Here is a 20,311-nt window from a genome sequence, read left to right as displayed (position 1 = left end):
TTACAGTTTCAAACCTGGCGTCGAAGGAACTGGGAGGTTGACAGCAAGGCACAGTTTTGGGGAAGGGGGGTTGGTTTCAGTGCCCCTCTGGCTGCCGCGTGCTCACACCGCCGACATCCCGTGTTCTGTTGTGCACTGACAAAGGAACTGCCTCGTCCTTTAGGTTGCTTTGAACGTGGATGGCAAAGACAGTTACAGTAAAGCAGAGGAGCCCCCGGGGCAGCCAGGTAACGCTGGGCTCATTCCATTGCCACTCCCGGTTTGGTTCCGTCACATCCAGCGCCTTTGCTGGGCTCCGGGTTTTTCTTGGCTCAGCCTGGCAGGATGCTCTGCCCTCTCAGAGGGTATTTAGTGCTGAGTACTCTCAGCATGCAAACGCTGGCGTTGCTAGCTGGGAATATGGGAGCACCGGGGGTTCCCATCCCAGCCCGGGCTGTGTCCTTGGCACACGGTTCCGTCACATGGCACAAACCCCCGCAGCCCGCGGGGTGTGGGAGTGCAGCGGCCAACATTCCTCCTCCGAGCAAATGCTTGTCCTAAACTGAGCACCGTAGAATAAAAATGGAAACATAAAAATAGCAGTTGGAAAGATAAAACAGCATTTATAGTACTAATAAAACCGTTGTGGCTTCCACAGGAAAACATGCTCTGTAACCTAATGCTTACCTGGGAAGACTGTCGAGTTTCGGAGAGTTATAGCTGTTTTTGTAAGAGAAGCACAGAGATTTGCTTCAGGGCTGAGTGATAGATTCTCCTGCCTGGAGCATCCCAGTGTGTTTATACATGGCTTGTATGGCAGCTTTCATAAGACATTTACCCCATGATTTGCGATGAGCTTATGTGTGAATAATTAATGGCAATTAATCCTTAATTACAGTAATTAGGCAAGTCACAGGAAATTAAGCTGCAGCTGGAGAAGACCATGCCTGGGAAGAGAGGATTGGGGGCTGTGTGAATGTGCCATTCACTGACAACATTACGAGGATGAGCAGCATTCAGCAGCTTTGGCATTTCTATTGGCAGCCTTGGGTAGGACAAGAACGCTCAACATTAGCAGCAATCTATAGTTGTCTACAAGAGTTTTTAGTTCAAGTGCCAAAATGTTATGTTGCATATGGTGATTATCTAAGTTTATTGGTTGCCATAATTCAAATGGGTGTAATTGTTTTTGGCTTGATGGTGACATTAGAAACTGAAGCTTTTATGTGTTCGTAGGTTCTGCTGGCATCAGCCATGGTTCAACTTCTAGAAACAATTCATCCAGGTTTCCAATTATGGAAACAGATTCTACAAATGGCTGGAAATTAACAGAGAAATTTCCAATGATTAAAAAAAAAGAAAACAGCAAAACTGGCAGCTTCTTAGTTGAGCAGCTAATTGCTTTATTATTAGCTGCCTTTCCCATTAAAATGAGGTTTGCACAAGGTGCAGTGTGTGCAGAGGCTGCTGCCTGGTTTGGGGAGTGGGACCAAGAGGGAAGGAAATGGAAGTGCTGGTGGGTAAAAGTTCGCAGTGGAAAAGCCCATCTGAGGGATCTCCTGTGCTAATCCCAGCCACGCCATAGTACTGGAAAGCAGATCTGTGCTGGAAGCCTTTTGCCCTGGGCAACCCACAGCGAGGCTGTTTGCAGCTTAAGAGCTGCAGCCTTCCCCATCATTAATGTGCAAAGTTTTTAAACCTCATGATTAAACATGTTTCTGTAATTTACTGGGTTTCCAAGTGGCGATGTTTGTGCCAGCAACAATCTGGGGCAGAGCCGTGGAGGGAAGCACATATTAGTATCAATGGAACCTACAAAAAGCAATCAGTAATTTATGAGCTTGTGGAAAAATGCCCACATGTTCTCATCAAATTATAGAGATCCTATAATTTACTCAGTGACTACAAGGTGCACGCTCCCAAACCTGCTGTGGGGTGTTAACTGAACCTCTGATTAGATTTAATCCAAACAACTAATCTGTTAGAGGGGCCTGAATAAATAGGCAATATGGCCAGAGCAGAGTGTTATTTCAGGCTAAGATGACAACTGATGAGGAGGTCAGCCAGTTCCACCCTAGAAATGTACAGTGACCTGCTGCAGGTGGGGTGCAGCACCCAGCCAGAATCCTGCGTGTGCACTCCGCGTGCCTCGGCACTGTGAGCGCTGAGCAGGCAGGGCAGGAGGGAGAGCTCTGCTCTTCCAGAAATAAAAGCCTGGAGCCAGATGTTTGCGAGCTCTGTACTTGTTTATAATATGGAAACGTGTAAAAACTTCAGCTCCTTGCATGGGGAATGTAGATCAATTTTTAATTTACTTGTACGCATGGATGACTCATTTGAAAAAGAAAATTGTGGCATCAAAAAAAAGACATTTCAGCGAGCATAGGTTGCTGCATTTATCTGTTTCTCGTGCACTCTGGAGTGGAAATAAGTCACAGTATCTTAATAATGGTCTTGATTTTATAAATGATTTTTCCCCCTGAAATAAGCAATCCATTCATTTTAATATGTAGAATTGGTTTGCTAGCAGGGCGACAGTTTAAAAAGACTTCCAACTGTGACACAAGTGCAACCATATTGCTTCCTATTACTCGCTAAGGTAGTTGTTTAGAAGAGAGAATGTTCTCCCTGGAAATGTTTAAAGTGCTGTAATTTTATTTAGGATAATGAGGATTTATAACAGTTTTACCATATGAAAACCTGCCTTTCGACAGAGCGAAATAGGCGGTTGCGGTTGCGGAGCGTGGAGCGGCGGGGTCTGCGAGGGGAGGTGTCTGTGTCTGCTCGGGCAGCGAATCCGTCACCGGGCCCAGAACATTCCCCGCAGCCGCGTGGGATAATTCATCACCAGCATGTATGGATTTCTCTGCTTTAATCGCTCTAGACGTTAATTAAAATCCTGTTTTATAGAATATTTTAATTTTGAGATTTGCCCAGCTGTACAGCCTCCGCTCTGTTGTCAGGGTTGAGCCGGATGATAACAAATAGCTGAATTTAAGCCTAGCCGGGAATTCGGGGGGAATTCCTGCTGGAGTCAGAGGAGTTTGGCCACGGCTGGATCAGGACTCGACGCTGTGCTGCCGCTCAACTCTGCTGGAAGGTCGTTCCTCTGCGTTTATTGTTGTTGTTAAGCCTTTAAAAATTTTCCCTTCATTAAGAATGCTTCCCGTTTATTACCAGTCTTGCTTCCTGGGCAGGATCGGCGCGGGGCCGGGCGAGGGTGCTGAGCAGCACGGTTAATGCCCTGCTCATAAATAGAAAGGAGAAGGAATTGAACTGTTACAGATTTTATCAGGTTTTATCTCCTCACTGAAAATCTTAGCTCTCAAAACATTTCTAATTTCCCTTATTTGAAGGCTCAAACAGTTTCAAATTACTGCCCGTGGATTGTTCTTGACACGGAGAATGGTAAATTTGAGCTGTGGAAACGCTGGAATGTGTGGTGTGTGCTTTTCCTGAACAAGGGAATTCAACGGGTAAATTACAGTCATTTACTTGGAGTGTAATTTACTGAGAGCCTTTAGGCAAATGCAGGAGAAAGGACAGCAGGACAGGAAAAATAGCTAAAACAGGGGCTCCCCCTCCCTCCTCGCATGAAATCCAGTCTATATCCACGTGATGGGGATAATAAAAACTTTCTTATTTAAAATATATATAATTCTTATTATTTTTTCAATTCATAAGGCAGGCATTTTTAAGTATGACAGATTTATGTGAAGATAAGATTTTAAATCTTGCTAGATTATCCACACATCTTCTTAGGCTTGTGCATTTTGCACCTCGGGATCTGCATGCAATCATCCCATATATGAGATTGATAAAACTGTTAATTTTGTGCCTAATAACAGGTCAAGCATCTGAAACTGTCATCAAGCTAAATGGAAATTGCTGTTTTCATCCTATGGAAATACTCAATATTTAATCAATTTTTTAAAAATAAAAATGTTTATCTAATGGAATCTGCAACGAAGAGATGCACTCAAGCTTTTATTTGAAATGAGAGCATAGAAATAAATACAGATGTGGTTTTTTCTTCATTTAAATGGTAGAAATATGGCAAAGAAGCAGCCAAGGTCTTGTAATCTGCAGGTCTGTGGAGATGCAGGATGATGCTGAGGAAGTGTTGTGGCCTGGCTCCTGTGGGTGGGAATTGCAGAGCAAAGAGGCTGCGCTGGGAGTGGATTTGTGCAGCACGTTGTAATCTGACACTGAAGTTGTGCCCTGCATTCCCCGTGTCATAATTGATGGCTAAGGAAAAGCACATGCTATGCTAATCCTTTGTTGGAATAGCTTGTTAAATTGCGGTTGCCAATTTAAAATAAACTATGGAATGCCTGTCTGTATTTGAAGGTTTGCAGTCTGCAGTTTTAAACAGTCATTTTAAAGCTGTTTTTCAACTTTATGTTGCATGCACACTGTCTGCCTGTGCACACAAGGTCAGCGTGTTCGCTGCTTTAATAGCCGACCATCAAGAACAAAATCAATGAGCTGCGTGTTTCACACCAGTATCACAAGGGATTTTCCCATTTATAGCACATTTGTGTACTGATCCCGAGTTTAAATGACAATATTGATGCCCTATTAGAGCTGTGCCGAAACGGACTTTGTGCAGTTCATGCTCAAAGTTGGCTGAACTCGGTCCTTTCCCAGACTCTGGTCCCACTTTCTGTCCGGCTTCCGAACATAAATAAGCCCAGAGCACGTCGGAGCAGGGCTCAGCTCCCACCTCCCTGTTTGCAGGAGGGGGAATTCCTCAGCTGCAGATTTCAGAGCAAGATCTTCCGTAGTTGCTGCAAGGAGGGTTATGAGGCTGCGTCTAAATAATCATCTGTGTGCTGATTACGGAGAATAAAGTGGCATTATTGCTTATGGATGAGAGAAGGCAGCACTGCCCTGGGAAGACACAAGTGCCAGTTCTGTGGGAATTTTATGAGTCCTGGTGCGGTGTAATCAGCCGCCGGCGGCTCTGACGGAAGGATAGCTCATGGTCTGCGGGGGAATAGATCCTGTGCTGCCGAAAGGAAATGTTACTTGTGCAGAAGAAAATGATTTAATGTTGGTAGAAGGGTTATTCATTTATAAGGGATTAAAAATGACTTCAATATAATACCTTTAATTTGTAATAATGGTCTGCGGGGCTGTTTCCTGTCTAAAATAAACCGTTTGACTGGCATGTTCGTTTGATCCATTCGGTTCTATGGGATATTAGAGGGATAAAGGAATTATTTTCAGTTATTTTATATTCAATTACATTGGTGAGGGCCTCGGTGGCCGGGTAGCAGGAAGGTGTCAGGCTGTCCCCTGGCCCACGTCTGACCCTGGGGCAGCCGAATTCTGTGCCTGCCCTGGGAATCGAGTGGCTGCCCTGTGTGGGGGCAGGACTTGGGCACATGTGGCACAGCTGCTGCTGGAATTCTGTTCATGGGAGTAAAGCAAGGAGGAGAAGTCGAAGCTTGAGGTGTGCAGTATGCCTTTGACTTGGAGGGAGTTCAGTCAGAAAAAAGAGAATGAAGGGAACCTTTGCACTTGAGCTCTGCTTGTGATCAGTCGAGTCATTCTGCAGAGCAGGGCTGTGTCCAGAGGTGGGTGACACAGCCCAGACCCATCACCAAGCTCACCCTCCTGCCATGGCAGCAGCTCCCACAGCCCGGAGCCTCCTCTCACAAATCCCCTTCGCAGGGTCCCTTTGGGGTGGCCATGCTCATTTTGGGCACAGATCCCAGACCATGGCACGGTGGCTGTGCTGCATTCAGTCCAAAGCCATGTGGGAGACAGACTTGCTCACCCTCGCTGGAGCTGCCCACAGATCAGTTGTGTGTCCCCTGGCAGGGCTTGGTTTGTCTGTTCACTGGGAAGTAAACAAGCTTTCTCGGATTTGGCAGATGGGTGTCTCCAGTTTTTAGCATTTAATAACGTTTCAGTATTTGGATTCTTGTTTTGTTAAAGTTACGGGTTTCGGGAATCACCAGAAAATCTCCACTTCCTAGACAAAAAAGATTGCAAGTTTCCATTCTGTACAGACACCTTAAAAAGGTGACCTAGAATCTCCATCAAGGGAGAGCAGATAACCAGGGTCCATATTTATTGCTGCTAAAATCCTTGTGCTTTTTAAATTAGCACGATGTGGGGAGAAAGAGGGAGGAGTCTGATGGGTATTTTTGTGAACTGTGGTATTAGCAGCTGGGTAAAGGGCAGCAGTGTTCTCAGAAGGTCTGACAGTGCTGGTGTGCCTGGGAGCATGAGCTAGTAATGAAAGATGATGCAGAAACCCCCGAATTCCAGAAATAAAGATACCAAGAGGTGTATTTTTCAGTGTAACTGCAGTCTTTCAGTGTAACTAAAGAATAAGCAGCAAAGCAAATAAACATATAGTGCTTGTGAATTTCCTTTTGTTCCAGATCAAAAATACAAGACAGAGTTCTGGTAGTGATATACAGGCAGGATTAATCTGAATAAACATTTCCAGCGTGGCTGTTGTGGAAAAAAGGCATGTTCTGCTTGCAAGGCTGGGTACAAAGTGTTGAGAATAGGGCTAGATCCTGCCTTACTGCTTTAATTCGTGTGTATTTAGTGCAGAACTGCTGTCTGATCTACTGGGAAAATAAAAAAAAACAACGAACAGAGCCAATTTTGATTGGAACAGGCAGGATTAAAATGCAGGATTATCCCTGCAAAGGCTATATTGGGTACGCAGCTCACTGACCTTTTTGAGGAGCGAGCATGTGTGGAGCTGTGCTGGGATAAATCCTTGTGCTGTGGCCTTGGAGAGCGGGGACAGGCACACAAAGCGTGACTGGGCGCAGTGCCCTCACCTGTGATCAGCACAGGTCCATGTGTGTACATGTAATTCCAGTTCTCAGCCCAAACACTGTCTTTGTATAAATATGTGCTTGGAAATAACGTTTCTATAGGTTTGGGTGATATAAATAATGTATGTGGAGAAGCTCATAAATGTAAGCTCGAATTTTCCTCAGTAGTTTTTGTTCTCAATCACCTTGATGAAACAATCTTGAAGGCGCTCTCCTTTCCATGGCATTTGGAATGAGTCCCTGACAGGCTGATTTTCCACCCCTGTTGTGATGCTGCTTTCTCTAGTTAATATTCCTCTGTAAGTGTCGTACCAAAGTAAACCAAAGGAGCCTGGCTCATGACACTAAGGCTGCATTTGCATTAATTATGCAGTCAGGGCTGGTGAGAAAATGCTGTCACAGAGAGAGAGGCAGTAAATGAGAACCCTCCGAGTGCGCCTGAATGAAGAGCATTAAGTTCATTTACATGGGCGCAGGCCGCGAGGCTGGCAGGGAACAATGGCTTTGCTCTTGTCGCTCGCCGCCGTATTGTTCTGCGGCTTAATGACTCCCAGGCAGAGTGGGTGCGCTCACAAAGACACGGCCACGATCCCTTTGGTATTAATAACGGCAGTAATAATTAATAATATCCCACTAATCGGGAGGCTCATGGCGCCCCGAGACTGGGGAGGCTGCGGCGCGGCCCGGCCCGGCGCCGCCGGGAGCCCCGGGGGTGCCCCGCCGGGAGCCCCTGCCTCGGCCCCGGGCCGGGGACAGGCCCCGGAGCCCCCACAGAGCCCCCACAGAGCCCCCACAGAGCCCCTGCCTCGGCCCCGGGCCGGGGACAGGCCCCGGAGCCCCCACAGAGCCCCCACAGAGCCCCCACAGAGCCCCTGCCTCGGCCCCGGGCCGGGGACAGGCCCCGGAGCCACCACAGAGCCCCCACAGAGCCCCTGCCTCGGCCCCGGGCCGGGGACAGGCCCCGGAGCCCCCACAGAGCCCCTGCCTCGGCCCCGGGCCGGGGACGGGCCCCGGCGCTGCCCGGGAGGGGCGGTGCGGGGCCGGGGCCGGGGCAGCGGCTGCTCGGGGGGTCCGGAGCGCCCGTCGGGCCCTGGCTGGGCGGCCTCTGCGGCGCTGCCAGGGAAGAGCAAGAATATTTTAATTTGTATATTTTCCAGGGATTTTTTTGCCTGTTTCCAGCACCCAAGGCTTTAGTTCTATAGCAAAATTACTGCTCTTGTTGCCAGGACAAATGGTTGGAAATGGGTCGTTTCCCCTCAGGTATTTTGCCCAGGGCAGTGCCCGTGGGTGGGTCACCCTGTGAGCCTCCCCATGGCCACATGGCCCAAACCCACACTGAGATAGCAGATTTGTGTTAACACCACAAATCGGGGATGGGAAACTGCATACGTGTGAAAATATTTACTGGACATGGTATTGAGTAAACCTGAGCTGAGGGTTTGATGAGAGTCCCATTGCCACCACTGATTGCATTGTGTTCACTTCACAGCTATCAAAGGCCTCTCCAGATCCTCCTTCTTCCTCTCTGTGCATGTGGGCATCGAGCTTGTTATGGAGCAAAAGCAAAATGTGTGACTCATACAGACATGACCATCTATAAAGATGAGGAGAAATATTAATACATATGTAAAAAATTAAAGGTGTACACCCTGGCTGTTTTATACATAAAGATTAATCTCCCAATATTATATTGTGATACTATAGTTTGGGACTATTTTCATTGAAATGTGGAGGTTCTTTTTAAAGTTCAAAACTTGTTGTCATCTCTATTTATCTTCAAGACTTCCAGACACTTTAAACTACAGTTTAAATTTAAAGTGACTATTTTTATTCATATGCTGACATAATTTCCCTTGGAATGATTTATATTTCAATAATAGCTTAAATTATGTTTTGCATTCTGTGCTTTGATGTCATGCAGGAGGTGTCATCACAAGATAAACTTTCACATCTGAGAGTCAATAAATTGTGCTTAGGTAGTCTAATGAAAATATTGTGAATGGCTATATGGAGTTATATGCAGTACAGCCAAGCAGCACAGATACATGTAGATATTTAACAAAGGGCTGTGTTTGATCTCACGATGTCATTGGCTTTGACACCATGGCACAGTACCAGTTTACAGTGATACGAATCCTATAATACTATATCATGCTTTTATCCACTAAATAAAAACCTGCCCTATGTTTTATTACAAAGTAGGTGGCCTGGAGGAAAAATATATGTATTCTTTCCTTTTGGAATAAAATATGCATTTGGGCTTCTCATTTCATCTCCAATCTGTGTTATTCCTTAAAAATGCAGAACTGCCTGAAGTCCTCTTTAATATTTAATTCAACAACTTTTTAATCTGTCATTATGCTGTGATGAAGTAAGCATCAAGTGTCGCTGAAAAAGATTAAATTATACTTGGAAATAGGAATTGAAATGATTTAGGGTTGGAGGCTGAATATTTGCTTTGCACAAGTAATAATAGTGGAGCTTGGGTGAGGCACGGGTTTGGATCTGGCTCTAATGCCTCTGCCGATCCCCTCTCCCTGGTGGCTGCCCCTTGATTTACTCTGGCACTGCCAAGCTTGATTTGATTTAAATGGAGGTAGGAAGTGGAAATTCCACACTACAATACATTAATTACTCTCTGCTACTCCTTGAACTGATTTTCTTTTTCTCTGTAAACATCATAAACACTGATGCAGCAACCCAAAGGACAGCCGCTCTGAGCTGCCCAGTAATTTCTTGTTAACAAGCTTATCTTAAAATGGAAAAGCAGGAATAATTAATATCTACCTCTGGAAGAATGGATGATGTGAAAGAGCGAAACACTTGTTCCTGTCCGTTCATGAGGGATGCCCCCATGTAATGAGGGGGCTTGTGCCAGCTTCATCCAACTGCTTAACTTGGGCTTTTGCTCTCCCTGTTCTGACATCACCTTTGAATTTCTCTGCCATGTTCTGGAGAGAAAGGGAAGAGCAGGATCGCTTTGCAGACCAATATCACATGGAAGAGCAATATCACATCACAGCCGTGGGCCTTGAGGGACCCAGGTTCCAAATCTGCTTTCCGTGCAGCCACACCAGCAGTGCTCGTGGTCCTGCTCTGGTGGCTGTCGGTGCCTGTCAGAGGCCACGTGCAGGGTTTGGCTCAGCGGGGCACAGCTCCCGTCTGGCTGGGAGCGCTCTGCACCCCACCGTGTGGGATGGGGGTGAGGATGGTGGGAGAGCTGCCTTGAGCAGGGCACCTGGTGACACTGGGCATCTCAGCCCCCTCCTACGTGACAGCTAGTTTCAGTCATAACAATAAAGATAATTTGGGAGTTTTGGCAAGTTTTCCAAGGAAGATTATCTTTGCAGCTCTAGTGGCATCACCTGACAGAAGAGAAGCTGTCTCTAAGCACGGCTTTCTCTCAGGTCCGAAGGAGAAGTGCCAGGTTTTAGGAATACTGTGGAAATTCCTTTAGTGGCTACCTGTATAATAGGGAAGTGATGTCTCCACCACTGCTAGGTCTAGTCAGAGTTCAATAACACTCTGCAGTCCTGCTTGAGAAATGGCCCCACACTACTTGTTTACTGTTCTGGCAGAACCTCTTTCTTCTTCAGCATATAGTAAAAAAAGCGTCTGTTCCTTCCTAGCCAATGCATTATTTATAATTATTCTCCCTTCCTTGTAGAAATGTGAATATCTATATAAATAATTGATTGCAATTATTAATTGGGGAACATGCAGTATTTTTACACAGCCCGTGTTATCTCGCAGAGTTCCGGGCGCGGTGCACGCCGGGTTCTGCTCCCGCTCTCCCACAGCAGACGCTCCATCCCCGAGCCCAGGAGGGTCTCCTCGGGGTGGTGGGGGCTGGAAGGGTGTGCCCATGGGGGGCACGGCTGGGTGTCCCCCTGTGCTGGCCCTGGGGCTGTGGCTGGCAGGGCTGCTGGGGCCACGCTCGTGCCCCAGGGGCTGTCGGTGGCCGCTCTGGGCTTGTGCAAAGGTGAATTTTGTCTGACAGGGACAGAACTTTTTTCTAGTGTAGAGAGATGTATAACCTCTGTCAGAGGAGCAGCCTGCTCTGTGCTGCTGTAGAGCCAAGCACCTTTTAACCTCTTCAGACTGTAAATTCTGAGCGGTTGATATTTTAGTGTAATTCCTCTCCAACTGGCATTATTATTTGATTGCAATGAATTACCTTTTTTAAAAAAAATCGTAAGTATAAATTCACTTGACTGATCCTGCAAATTATTTATGATGTAGTGTTTTGGTCTAGGATAACCTTTTAAAATAAATCAGTTTTTCAATAATAGTTCAATGTTTGCCCACCTAATGGTGTTCCCATTAAGATCTGCATTTGTCACGAACCTGCCTTTTCTGCCTGTGCAGGAGACAAGTCACCGCCCCTAAACCCACTCTGCTTGTAGGGTAAAGTAAATGCATGTCTTTGTAGGAGAATAAATAAAAAGAGCAAGCTGAGTCAATAAGCGGGTTCAATTCCTGCCTGCAGCCATGGCGGACAGCTCATTTGGTAGATGTGGGTGTTTTGTTTACATTTATAATGCAGCTTTATTTAATGCTGACAGATATAGCTTGTGGCAAATGATAGTCAGAATGTATGAGCAGTCATAATGCTTCTGTCTTCTTATAGTGTGCTGCTGAAAATAAGCAGTTCACCTCTGTTTTTATTGAGGAAAGGATATGAGACAGCTATAGCTTCGCGAGGCTATTTATTGAGTTGTTTTACTAGCTGTGAACATGCCGCTTTATAGCAGTTGTGAAAATGGACTTTGCTAGTGTGTGGGAAAGGAAATAACATTGCAGTATACAAGGGTAGTAAAAAAACCCTCTATAAATAATTTTTCAGACTGAAGAATATTCTCATTTAAACAGCTAGAGAGGCTGGTGATTTTTGCCAGCTGCCAGCTCTTCCCGGGATGGCGTCGGGTTAAAATCGCTCTATCAAATGCTATTAATATTTTAACGTCACAATAATAAAATTTGGATAAGCCCTTTCGAGCCGAGTTGTTCAAGAGTTTTGTGGGGAAGTTTGGTGTTGTTGCTGAGTTCTGTATATTTACACACCTATCCAAGTTTAATAGTGCAGTGTGGTTCTTAGATCTGCGGGACTGGGAGGAAAGACCTGTGTTTGGCAAAACTTGGGAATGCAGGTTCAGTTTGGAATCGGTGTGACTTTACACTTCCTGCTGTTGTGCTGCCACACGTGGCTCCTGTGTGGCTCCACGTGGCTCCACGTGCTCTGCGTGGGGCAGGTTTGCCTGCAGGTGAGGCTCTGTGTGCCAGTCGTGCTGTAGGAAACTGGGAATGTGGCTCCAAGTCCAGGTGACTCTTTGGGAACAGGTTTATCCCCAGGAATGTGAGGTGAGGCCGTGCTGCTGAGCTGCTGTGCCAGAGCAGAGGGATCCCGTGGGACGGGCGCTGCTGGTGCCCCGGGTGAGCCTCGGGCTGTCTGTTCCCCTGGGCAGGGATCACTGGCCCTGTGCTGCTGCTGCCGGGCCCTGAGCCTGTGCTGGTGTGAATCTTAAACATGGAACCTGCGCTCTTATGGATGAGGCAGGACTTGAGGAGTTCAGTGCCTTTTCTGGTTTTATTCCTGTGTTCAGTGGCAGCACTGAGGGGCACAAATCATTTTCATGTATGCAAAAATAATTTCGAAAATGGTATTAGTCTCAGCAGGTGAGGCCTTTTGTTTCTTCCATGTTTATGTACAAATTCCTAGGGAACACTAAATATTAAATTGAAATAACCCTCCCTTATTATTACACAGCCATGGATTCAATTTAATTCTCTTCAGATAAGGTTTTTCTGGACACATATTTGCAATTGCCTGTCCTGTAAATACAGTTCAGACTGCAGCCAGGAGCTCCTTCCCACCTTCCTCTTGTGCAGGAAAGACACTGTATTTCTGTGCTTTTGGATTTTTTGGATGCAGACACCTTCCTTCTCACTCTCATTATGTTTATGGATGACAGGAGTGCTGTAAGATGTCCCCCTTCCCCCCTTAACTGGACAGAGAAATAGGTTAATCTCTCCACAGAGCCATTCCTCTACTTCACCACCTGTTTCCAAATCCCAGTTGTCAAAGGAAGAAGAATCCAGAGCCTGGTGTGAGCCTGAGGATGGGGGGATGGCGAAGCCCTGGCACCCACTGCACCCAGGGGTAACACAAGGGAGGATCTGCTCTGTGTGTTTGGTCAGAGCTGGCAATGTGGTAGCTCTGGGAAGGGCATTGCTGGGGCTCGGGGTCTGTTGCTGCCCAGGTTCCACCCTCCAGAGCTGGCCCAGGATGCCTTCTCCTGGAGAGCATGAGGGCATTCAAACCTGTGCTCTCCTCCTCTGCCGAGATACCCTGGAGGTTGTTCAGAGGTGAGACCATAATCAGCCAAAATTTTACATTTTATTACTTACACTATGGAATTAATCTCATTTTTATGAAAATAAATATATGGTCTAGCTCTCCTAATAAGACTATCTCCATGGTGTTTAAGTAATAATCATTTATTGTTTAAATACAGTAGAGGCTGTAACAAAATGCTGTCAAGAGCCATCACACTCATTAACCTGCCAGCTAATTAGCCTCCTCCTGCCTGATTACTGACAAGTTCTTCAATATGAACCTATCGCTGTTGTGTCAGCGCTGAAGCACCAAGTGAAGTGGAGGAGGGCTCCATTAGATGTTTGCGAACAAAGTCTGTGCATTAAAGGTTTGTTTTCTGCACTCCAACAAATGTTACAGCATTAATATTCTCAGCTATAATTAAATTGGCAACTCTTAATTATGGTAATTAGCACATTAACCATGTCTTGCCCAGCGTCGCTCGCAGGCGAGGCTCAGGGACGGAAGAGGAAAGCCAAGACGTTGCCATTTCCCAGCAGAGCTGCTGTGCCAGAGGGCACGGCCTGTGCCCCCCGAGGCTCCAGTGTCTGCAGGACAGAGCAGGGGGAGAGGAGCAGGAAAAGCTGGGATGTGTTGGCACCGAAGATCTTGTACTTAGTGTTAAGGAAGCACCTGTGGACACAGAATGAATGCCAGTGTCCCACCCTGAGCTACCAGTGTCAGTGTTCGCCTGGGGTAGTAATGCTTTGGAAGGGCAGAGCACATTGTCCTTCCTGCCCTCCCCCAGGCTCAGTAATCAGTTGCCCAAATTTTTTCGACTGGAGAATTCAGAAAATGAGGTTTTTTTGGTCCCAGTTGGCTGTCTTTGAACTAATGTTCACATGACAAAACCAACCCGTGAATTGCCATAATTTGTGTTAGTGCTCTGGAGTTTGGAGAGCCTCAGCAGCAGCTGGCATCTGGCTGCACCAAGGTCCCTGGTGCCACCAAGAGTCACCTGAAGGACCTGGAGGATGAAGGTGCTTGTTCAGAAGATCCCCAGCCCGTATCCATTGCCTCACAGCACTGTGCTTGGAGGGGACACAGCTTGCTTTTGGTGTGGGGGATGAGGACTGGCTGCACTGGTGCCACGGGGTTGATGGAATATAGGTGCCAAGGTATTTTCAAGGCCTTTGTTCCTAGTGCTCTAAATTTATCCAAGACTCCTCAGGACTCTGTGCCACAGTCTTACCTTCTGAAGAAACTGAGGCATGAGGAGAAATAAGTGGTTTGTCTGAAATCCCACAGCAGTTTTGGGATCAGGTCAGGGCAGAGACCTTGGTGCACAGCCCAGCTCACTGCCCAGCTCCTGCTGTAGCTCTCTGCTCCTTTGTCTGGTATCCCAATACTGTTTGGATGTCACCTGATGTGAGCCTGGATGATTCCTGTTCTGCTATTCTGGCCATGGTGAGAATGTTTGGAAATCACAGCAAGGTCAGTGCTAAATGCTAAACAGCCAGTGAGTAAAGGGCTGGTGCTCGTCTGAGCCAAACTGGAGACATAAATAAACACAGGAGCAGCTCCCAGCACTGAGGGCAGATCCCCCAGCACGTCAGGAGGGTCTGACGTGCCTGGTGCCCTGCAGACGGTGCTGCAGTTCCTGCAGCCGGGCCGGAGCAAACGGCTCTGCTGGAGTCGTGCCCAGAGCATCCTTCCAGTCAGTCCTCACCTGTCTGCCAGCTTCTCTTCTGATTCAGGGAGAAGGGAAGTTCTGTCTGATGTCTCTGTGTAAGGCAGCAGCTATTCGGGGGCAGCAATTCTTGCTACTTTCAAACCGGGAAAAAGTGTTACCTTGATATGAGTTTTTTTTTCCCCTAGTGCATTATAATTCTGTATGTATATAGGAAAAAGGGAGATAACCCAAGGCGAATTTAATTTCAGATTGGGTTTTTGCTTAATGTATTATTCATAGTATTATTTATATCATCACTTAGACATATCCCTGGCAATAAACTGAAAACTTAACTTTAACAATATCGGGCACCTCTGTTTTGGGGGCAATGGTGGGTTGGGAGCCTTTGGCTGCCCTTCATCACACTGAGAGGGTTTAATAAAGGATGCAGGGTGGGGGAGGGTGTTTAATGAGGGGCTTGGAGGGGGGTTGTTTGGCAGCTTTTTTTTCCCCCCAACATTTTTGCTGCATGACCTGGTTTTGCATTTTTCTGCATCTCTGTTCATCTAATTAGGATGTTCTAAAAAGACCTGGACCACTTATTGTACAGAACTGTAGCCTGTGGGTATTTAATAAGGAGCTTTCAGTGGTACATTTGCATCTTTTGCTCGGGGTCTGAATAGTGAATTACCTTAAAGATCATTAGAAGCGCTGCTGCATTGTTAAAACCAGGCCACGGTATTCTAATGACAGTTTAAAACTTGAGGCGTTCCCTCTGCCACAGCTCACCCCGGCATAATTGTGTGGTGCACGGGTGACCCTGCTGGAAACCACTGATATTCCCAGCGTGTCCCCCGGCGCGTTGCTGCGGGCAGGTAGGCTCCCACCAAACCCCCGGCACCTCCGGAGTGCGGCGGCGACAGCGGGAACAACGAGCCTCTGCTTGTTGTGTGCGCTCGAGTGTGCGGCTGTCACACGGCCCTGGAGCCTCGCAGGGAGGGCAGTGCTGTGTGGAGCCGAGGGCAATGGGGTTTAGGGCATCCCTCCCCGTGCTGGTTTTAGGGCATCCCTCCCCGTGCTGGTTTTAGGGCATCCCTCCCTGTGCTGGTTTTAGGGCACCCCTCCCCATGCTGGTTTTAGGGCACCCCTCCCCATGCTGGTTTTAGGGCACCCCTCCCCATGCTGGTTTTAGGGCATCCCTCCCCATGCTGGTTTTAGGGCACCCCTCCCCATGCTGGCCGCTCCAGTGGCCGAGCTCTGCGCTGAGCCGGACACACCAGCCGGCACCGCGGCCTTGGGTGTGGGCTGGGTGTCCCCAGGGTTTGCACTGTGCCGTAAGGAGTGTTTCCAAAGCCCTTCCACTGAGGAGTCATGCGGGTTTTGGGAAGGAGCAGGAGAAGCCAAGCTCAGGGACAGCCCTTGGGGAGCTGGGAGCTATGTGGGTGGCTCAAGCCAAGGGCCTGAGCCCCTTGTGCAACCTTGGTTTTGGGTGCCCTGGCTGCCCCCAGCTTTGCCCAGATCCTCCTTCCCAAATGTATTCCTCTTTCTGTCAGCTCCCTGTGGTTCGTGTTTCCACTTTCCATGACACATTTGGTGGAGCTGATGGGCTTTGTGGCTGCCCAGATCTTACGACACAACTTGGAGAGGTTTCCCATGGAGACTTCCACATTCCATGTGCCAACTGAGTGACAATGCCAGTGGAGCTCTGAGTGCTTCTCCTGCTCTTTGTCCCAGCCTGTGTAAGTGTTGATACTGTGTCCACCGGGGAGAAATGTGTGCTGTGTTCCGCATTTCCAGACTTTCTGGTTATTCTTTCCTGGCTGCGGAAGTGTTGCCAAGCCCCAAATCCAGCTGGGTGCTCCCGGGACCCTCCTCCAGGACCCGGGGGGGCCTGTGCAAATGAAGGAGTTGTCTTCTCTTCATCTTCCCTGAGTGCTGCCAGGTCAGGCAATCCAAAAACTCCTCTGTACCGAGAGAGCTGCTTTTCCTGGAGCTGAGAGGGGCACTGAGCCAAGCCTGAGCACTTTTTCCCAAGTAAATCAATGCTAGTGGGGGCAGCTGGGCTTTGATGGAGTCTTGTGCTGAGGAATTGCATGGAGAAATGAGGGACCTTCAGGTGAATCCAGTGCTTGGGCAGGTGAATGGTTTTAGATGGTTAAAACTGCCAGGAATACGCTGATCGTTTGGCAGAGGAGCTGTTTGTGCAGGGAAGAATTTCTCTTTAAAAAATTCAGTGTAACCAGCATTATTTTTTTCCTCTGGGATCCCAGACAATGAATGCACAGGCCTGTTCATTAATATCAGTTGTCTTCTGCAGGGAGTATCCAGATTTGTCGTGCCAGGTTTTAAATTTTTAATGTATTACCAGTTCTTAGGCAGAGCAGGCCTTTTCTTTGTTCTTTTTTACAGTAATACTGTTTTGTATTCAGCCTTGCGCTCGCCTGATACATCTCTCGGTGTCCCTTGTAAAAGCTCTCCCCTTATCAGCCCTGTTAGGTCTGACAAAGTCTGTCTTTGTGAGTTCCTGCAAATGTTCATGTCCAATTTTCTTTTCAGAAGAGCCGGGGGGGTTGAGCAGTAATTGCTACATGCAAATCTGCGGCTGTTTTGGCGACGCCGGTGCTGCGGTTTCGTGGTGCTCAGGTCACTGCACAGGCTGAGGGAGCCTCGTCCCTCAGGGACCCGTGGTGCCTCCGAGCAGGAGGGTGGCCGGGGACCACCAGGGCTGGCACCTACTCCACTCTGCCATCGGTTTGCCTGCAAAGGAAGTCACACCAGGAGTTTTCCCAATATCTGTGCTCAGGAGAAACTCCTGTTTCAGCCTCTTCCCCCTCTGGCCACGGTGCCGCTGGGTGAGAGGTGGCTCATGCCAGGCACACGCCGTGCCAGGGCGGGGGCTCTGTGCCCGGCAGTGCCGTGGTAATCACTGCACGTGTTGTGCAGAGCCCTCAGGCGCGTTCTGGGCTGAGATGTGTCGAGTCGAACCAGACCGAGCGATTTGCATGACAGACTGTAACTCTTAAAAATCATGCTCGTAAACATAAATAATTAATCACATTATAGTTTTTATCATCTTTTTCCTTCCTAGCAGTATTAATAAGTAGCTCATCTTCTAGCAGCACCTGTTAAACCCAAAGCTGTCAGTCTTTATTTTCCCCAGAGAGCCAAGGAAAAATTTGTTATGCAATAATTTCTCTTTTACTTTGTGCTGTGATTTCAGTGTGTTTTGTGTTGATCTGTGTGTGCACAATGTGTGAGATTTGTCTCCTTTATTTGCTTGCCCTGTGCACGCACTCCCCTGCTGGGGCACCGTTGGGGGTGCTGGTGGTGCTCCTCAGGGTCACACTCCTCTCTGTGTGCTGGCCACGGGAATGGTCACTCGGGAGGCACTGGCTTTGGGTGCACGCCCTCACAGTGCCTGGCCACACTCCTGCACCCTGACCCAGTGATGCAGTGGTGGTCAGTCCCTCTGGGATAGGTAAAGGGCCCATTGGAATGTCAGGCTCATGTTGCAGGTTGTGATTTCCTGCAGTTTAGGGAGTAACTAAAAGAACAGGTGGAGATGCCATGTGGCCTGTGCAGGGACAGGCCACTCTCCAGCTCTGCTGTCACTGTGTCTGTTGGACATGTCTGGATGGTGACGAGCGTGGCCAGACAGGGGGTCCCTGTCTCAGCTCAGGGCTGGAGAGGTGGGGACAGGCCAAGAGACAGCCCCCAGTGGCTCCTCTGGGGAAGGGCACCAGCATTTGAAGAACCTTTATTTCCACTTGATTTCCCTCCTACAAGGGGTGTGTGCTACACCTGTCACCTCCCTGGGCTGTCCTTTTGGGGTCAGGTCTCTCACAGAATCAGAATCACAGAATGTGCTGAGTTGGAAGGACCCACAAGGATCAGTGAGTCCAACTCCTGGTCCTGCACAGGACCATCCCCAAGAGTCTCACCATGTACCTGAGGGTATTATCCAGACACTTCTTGAACTCTGTCAGGCTCTTGGCTCAGGCAGCTCTGCTGCTGTCTGCCCATCACTCCCTGTGCCGGCGGTGCCCGCGGTGCCCGTGCCACGGGGAAGGGGCTGCGCGGGGCCTTGCTCTGTCTGCGCTGGCTTCCCTCTCCTCTTCCTCAATTTACAGCCCTGGAATTCCAATTTAATACTCATGCAAAGAGGGCTGCCATAAATCTTGTAGTCAGCATTAAATATTGTTTGTTTTAGCTGCCTTGCACTTCGTGTTTCCCCTTTTAAGGCAGAGCCATTCCAAAAGGTTAGATTCACAGTTAGTGGCGCTTTAGCTCTCCCTTTTGAATCAGTGAGGTTGCCGTTTTATTGCTCTCTGACTTGCACTTCAGTGATGAGAGTAAACTAGCATCAGATTAAAGGTCAGCAAATCCCATCAAAGAGAGGAATATTAGGGGCACAGATAGTTGGAGAGGCAGCACACCACTGGGTATTGACAGGGTGATTCCAGGGTATCACTCAGCAGAATTATAGCTGCCCAGAGAGTCAGTACTGCTTTAATGAGCCTGTGTGAAGAGGAAGAGGGTGGATTTATGTAGTTCCTCATAATTTTCTGTAGAGACTGTTATTGCAGACATTCTGTGGAGTGTTCTGGTCTTTCATTTAATTCAAAGGTCCTGGAGCTTTTCCATCCAAAGATTCTTTTCTGTTAGCTCAAATCAAAGCTGACATCTCTGCCTCTGCCACCTGGAGCACCCACTCTGCGAAGGGCTGTTCCTGGCAGATTCCAGGTCCTCTGTGCAGGTAATCCAATCTGCAGGGCTGAGCAGGGGCCTTGCTGGTGTGTGTTTCGCTGCCGGACAGGCAGCTAAAATAGTCATTTCTGTGTCATTCTGAAACAAAAAAGGTGAGTTTACAGTGTGTTCATCTGTGGTGTCTGGTCTGGGAATCCCACATAATTTCTGTTCCTGTCAGGTAAGTATTGCCTTCAGTGCGTGGTTTGCATGTGCTTTCTTTCTTTTGTTGAAATGCAAGTAAATAAAATATAGAGAGCACAGAGATATGCCTTGGCCAGCCCATCAAACTGTGGGTATGTTGGGTCGTGTAAACCCCTGCAAGGAGGAGAGCACCACGGGGGGCCACAAAGTCACAGCATTTACTCCTGCTCCCTCCTCTCTTGTTGTTGCCAGTATATGGAGCCAGAGATGGAATGTTTATGCTGGGCAATAACAAAAGATTTCAACCATTGCCCAAACCCTGTGCCTTCTCCCTGCAGGCAGCAGCTGGAGCACTCTGTGTGCCTAGTCCCTCCTAAGGCTCACTTGGTGCTTATGCAGCTTTTGTTTACAGCTTGCTAAAAACAGCAATTTATGAGCAACTTTACCGATCAGTTTTAGAATCTGTTCAGTTTTATTACCCGGTGTAGATATCCATTTGTGTGATTTATTGGTAGGAAATTCTACATGTATAAAACTTTGAGCATATTTTTTCATAAGCGTGCGCTTTCACAACATTAAAGCAGAGACCTCGTCCACTGGATGTGCTGTCCTGCTCCCTGGGCACCTGGACAGCCCCCAGCTTTT

General features: G+C 47.9%; 1 protein-coding gene and 1 long non-coding RNA gene across 8 annotated transcripts in view; both read left to right on the top strand.

Moving 5' to 3' along the window:
- Window positions 1-20,311, top strand: part of PBX3 (PBX homeobox 3) — a 104,371-nt gene that overhangs the window by 56,546 nt on the left and 27,514 nt on the right. The gene's annotated exons all lie outside the window — the stretch shown is intronic.
- LOC135424850 (uncharacterized) lies at window positions 7,755-9,055 on the top strand. Its single transcript, XR_010435384.1, has 2 exons — window positions 7,755-8,048; window positions 8,278-9,055. It is a non-coding gene; the product is annotated as an uncharacterized LOC135424850 (long non-coding RNA).

The sequence above is a fragment of the Pseudopipra pipra genome, chromosome 20, assembly GCF_036250125.1.
Source record: "Pseudopipra pipra isolate bDixPip1 chromosome 20, bDixPip1.hap1, whole genome shotgun sequence".
Classification (NCBI taxonomy): Eukaryota; Metazoa; Chordata; class Aves; order Passeriformes; family Pipridae; genus Pseudopipra; species Pseudopipra pipra.
This window is presented reverse-complemented; position numbering and strand designations above follow the sequence as displayed.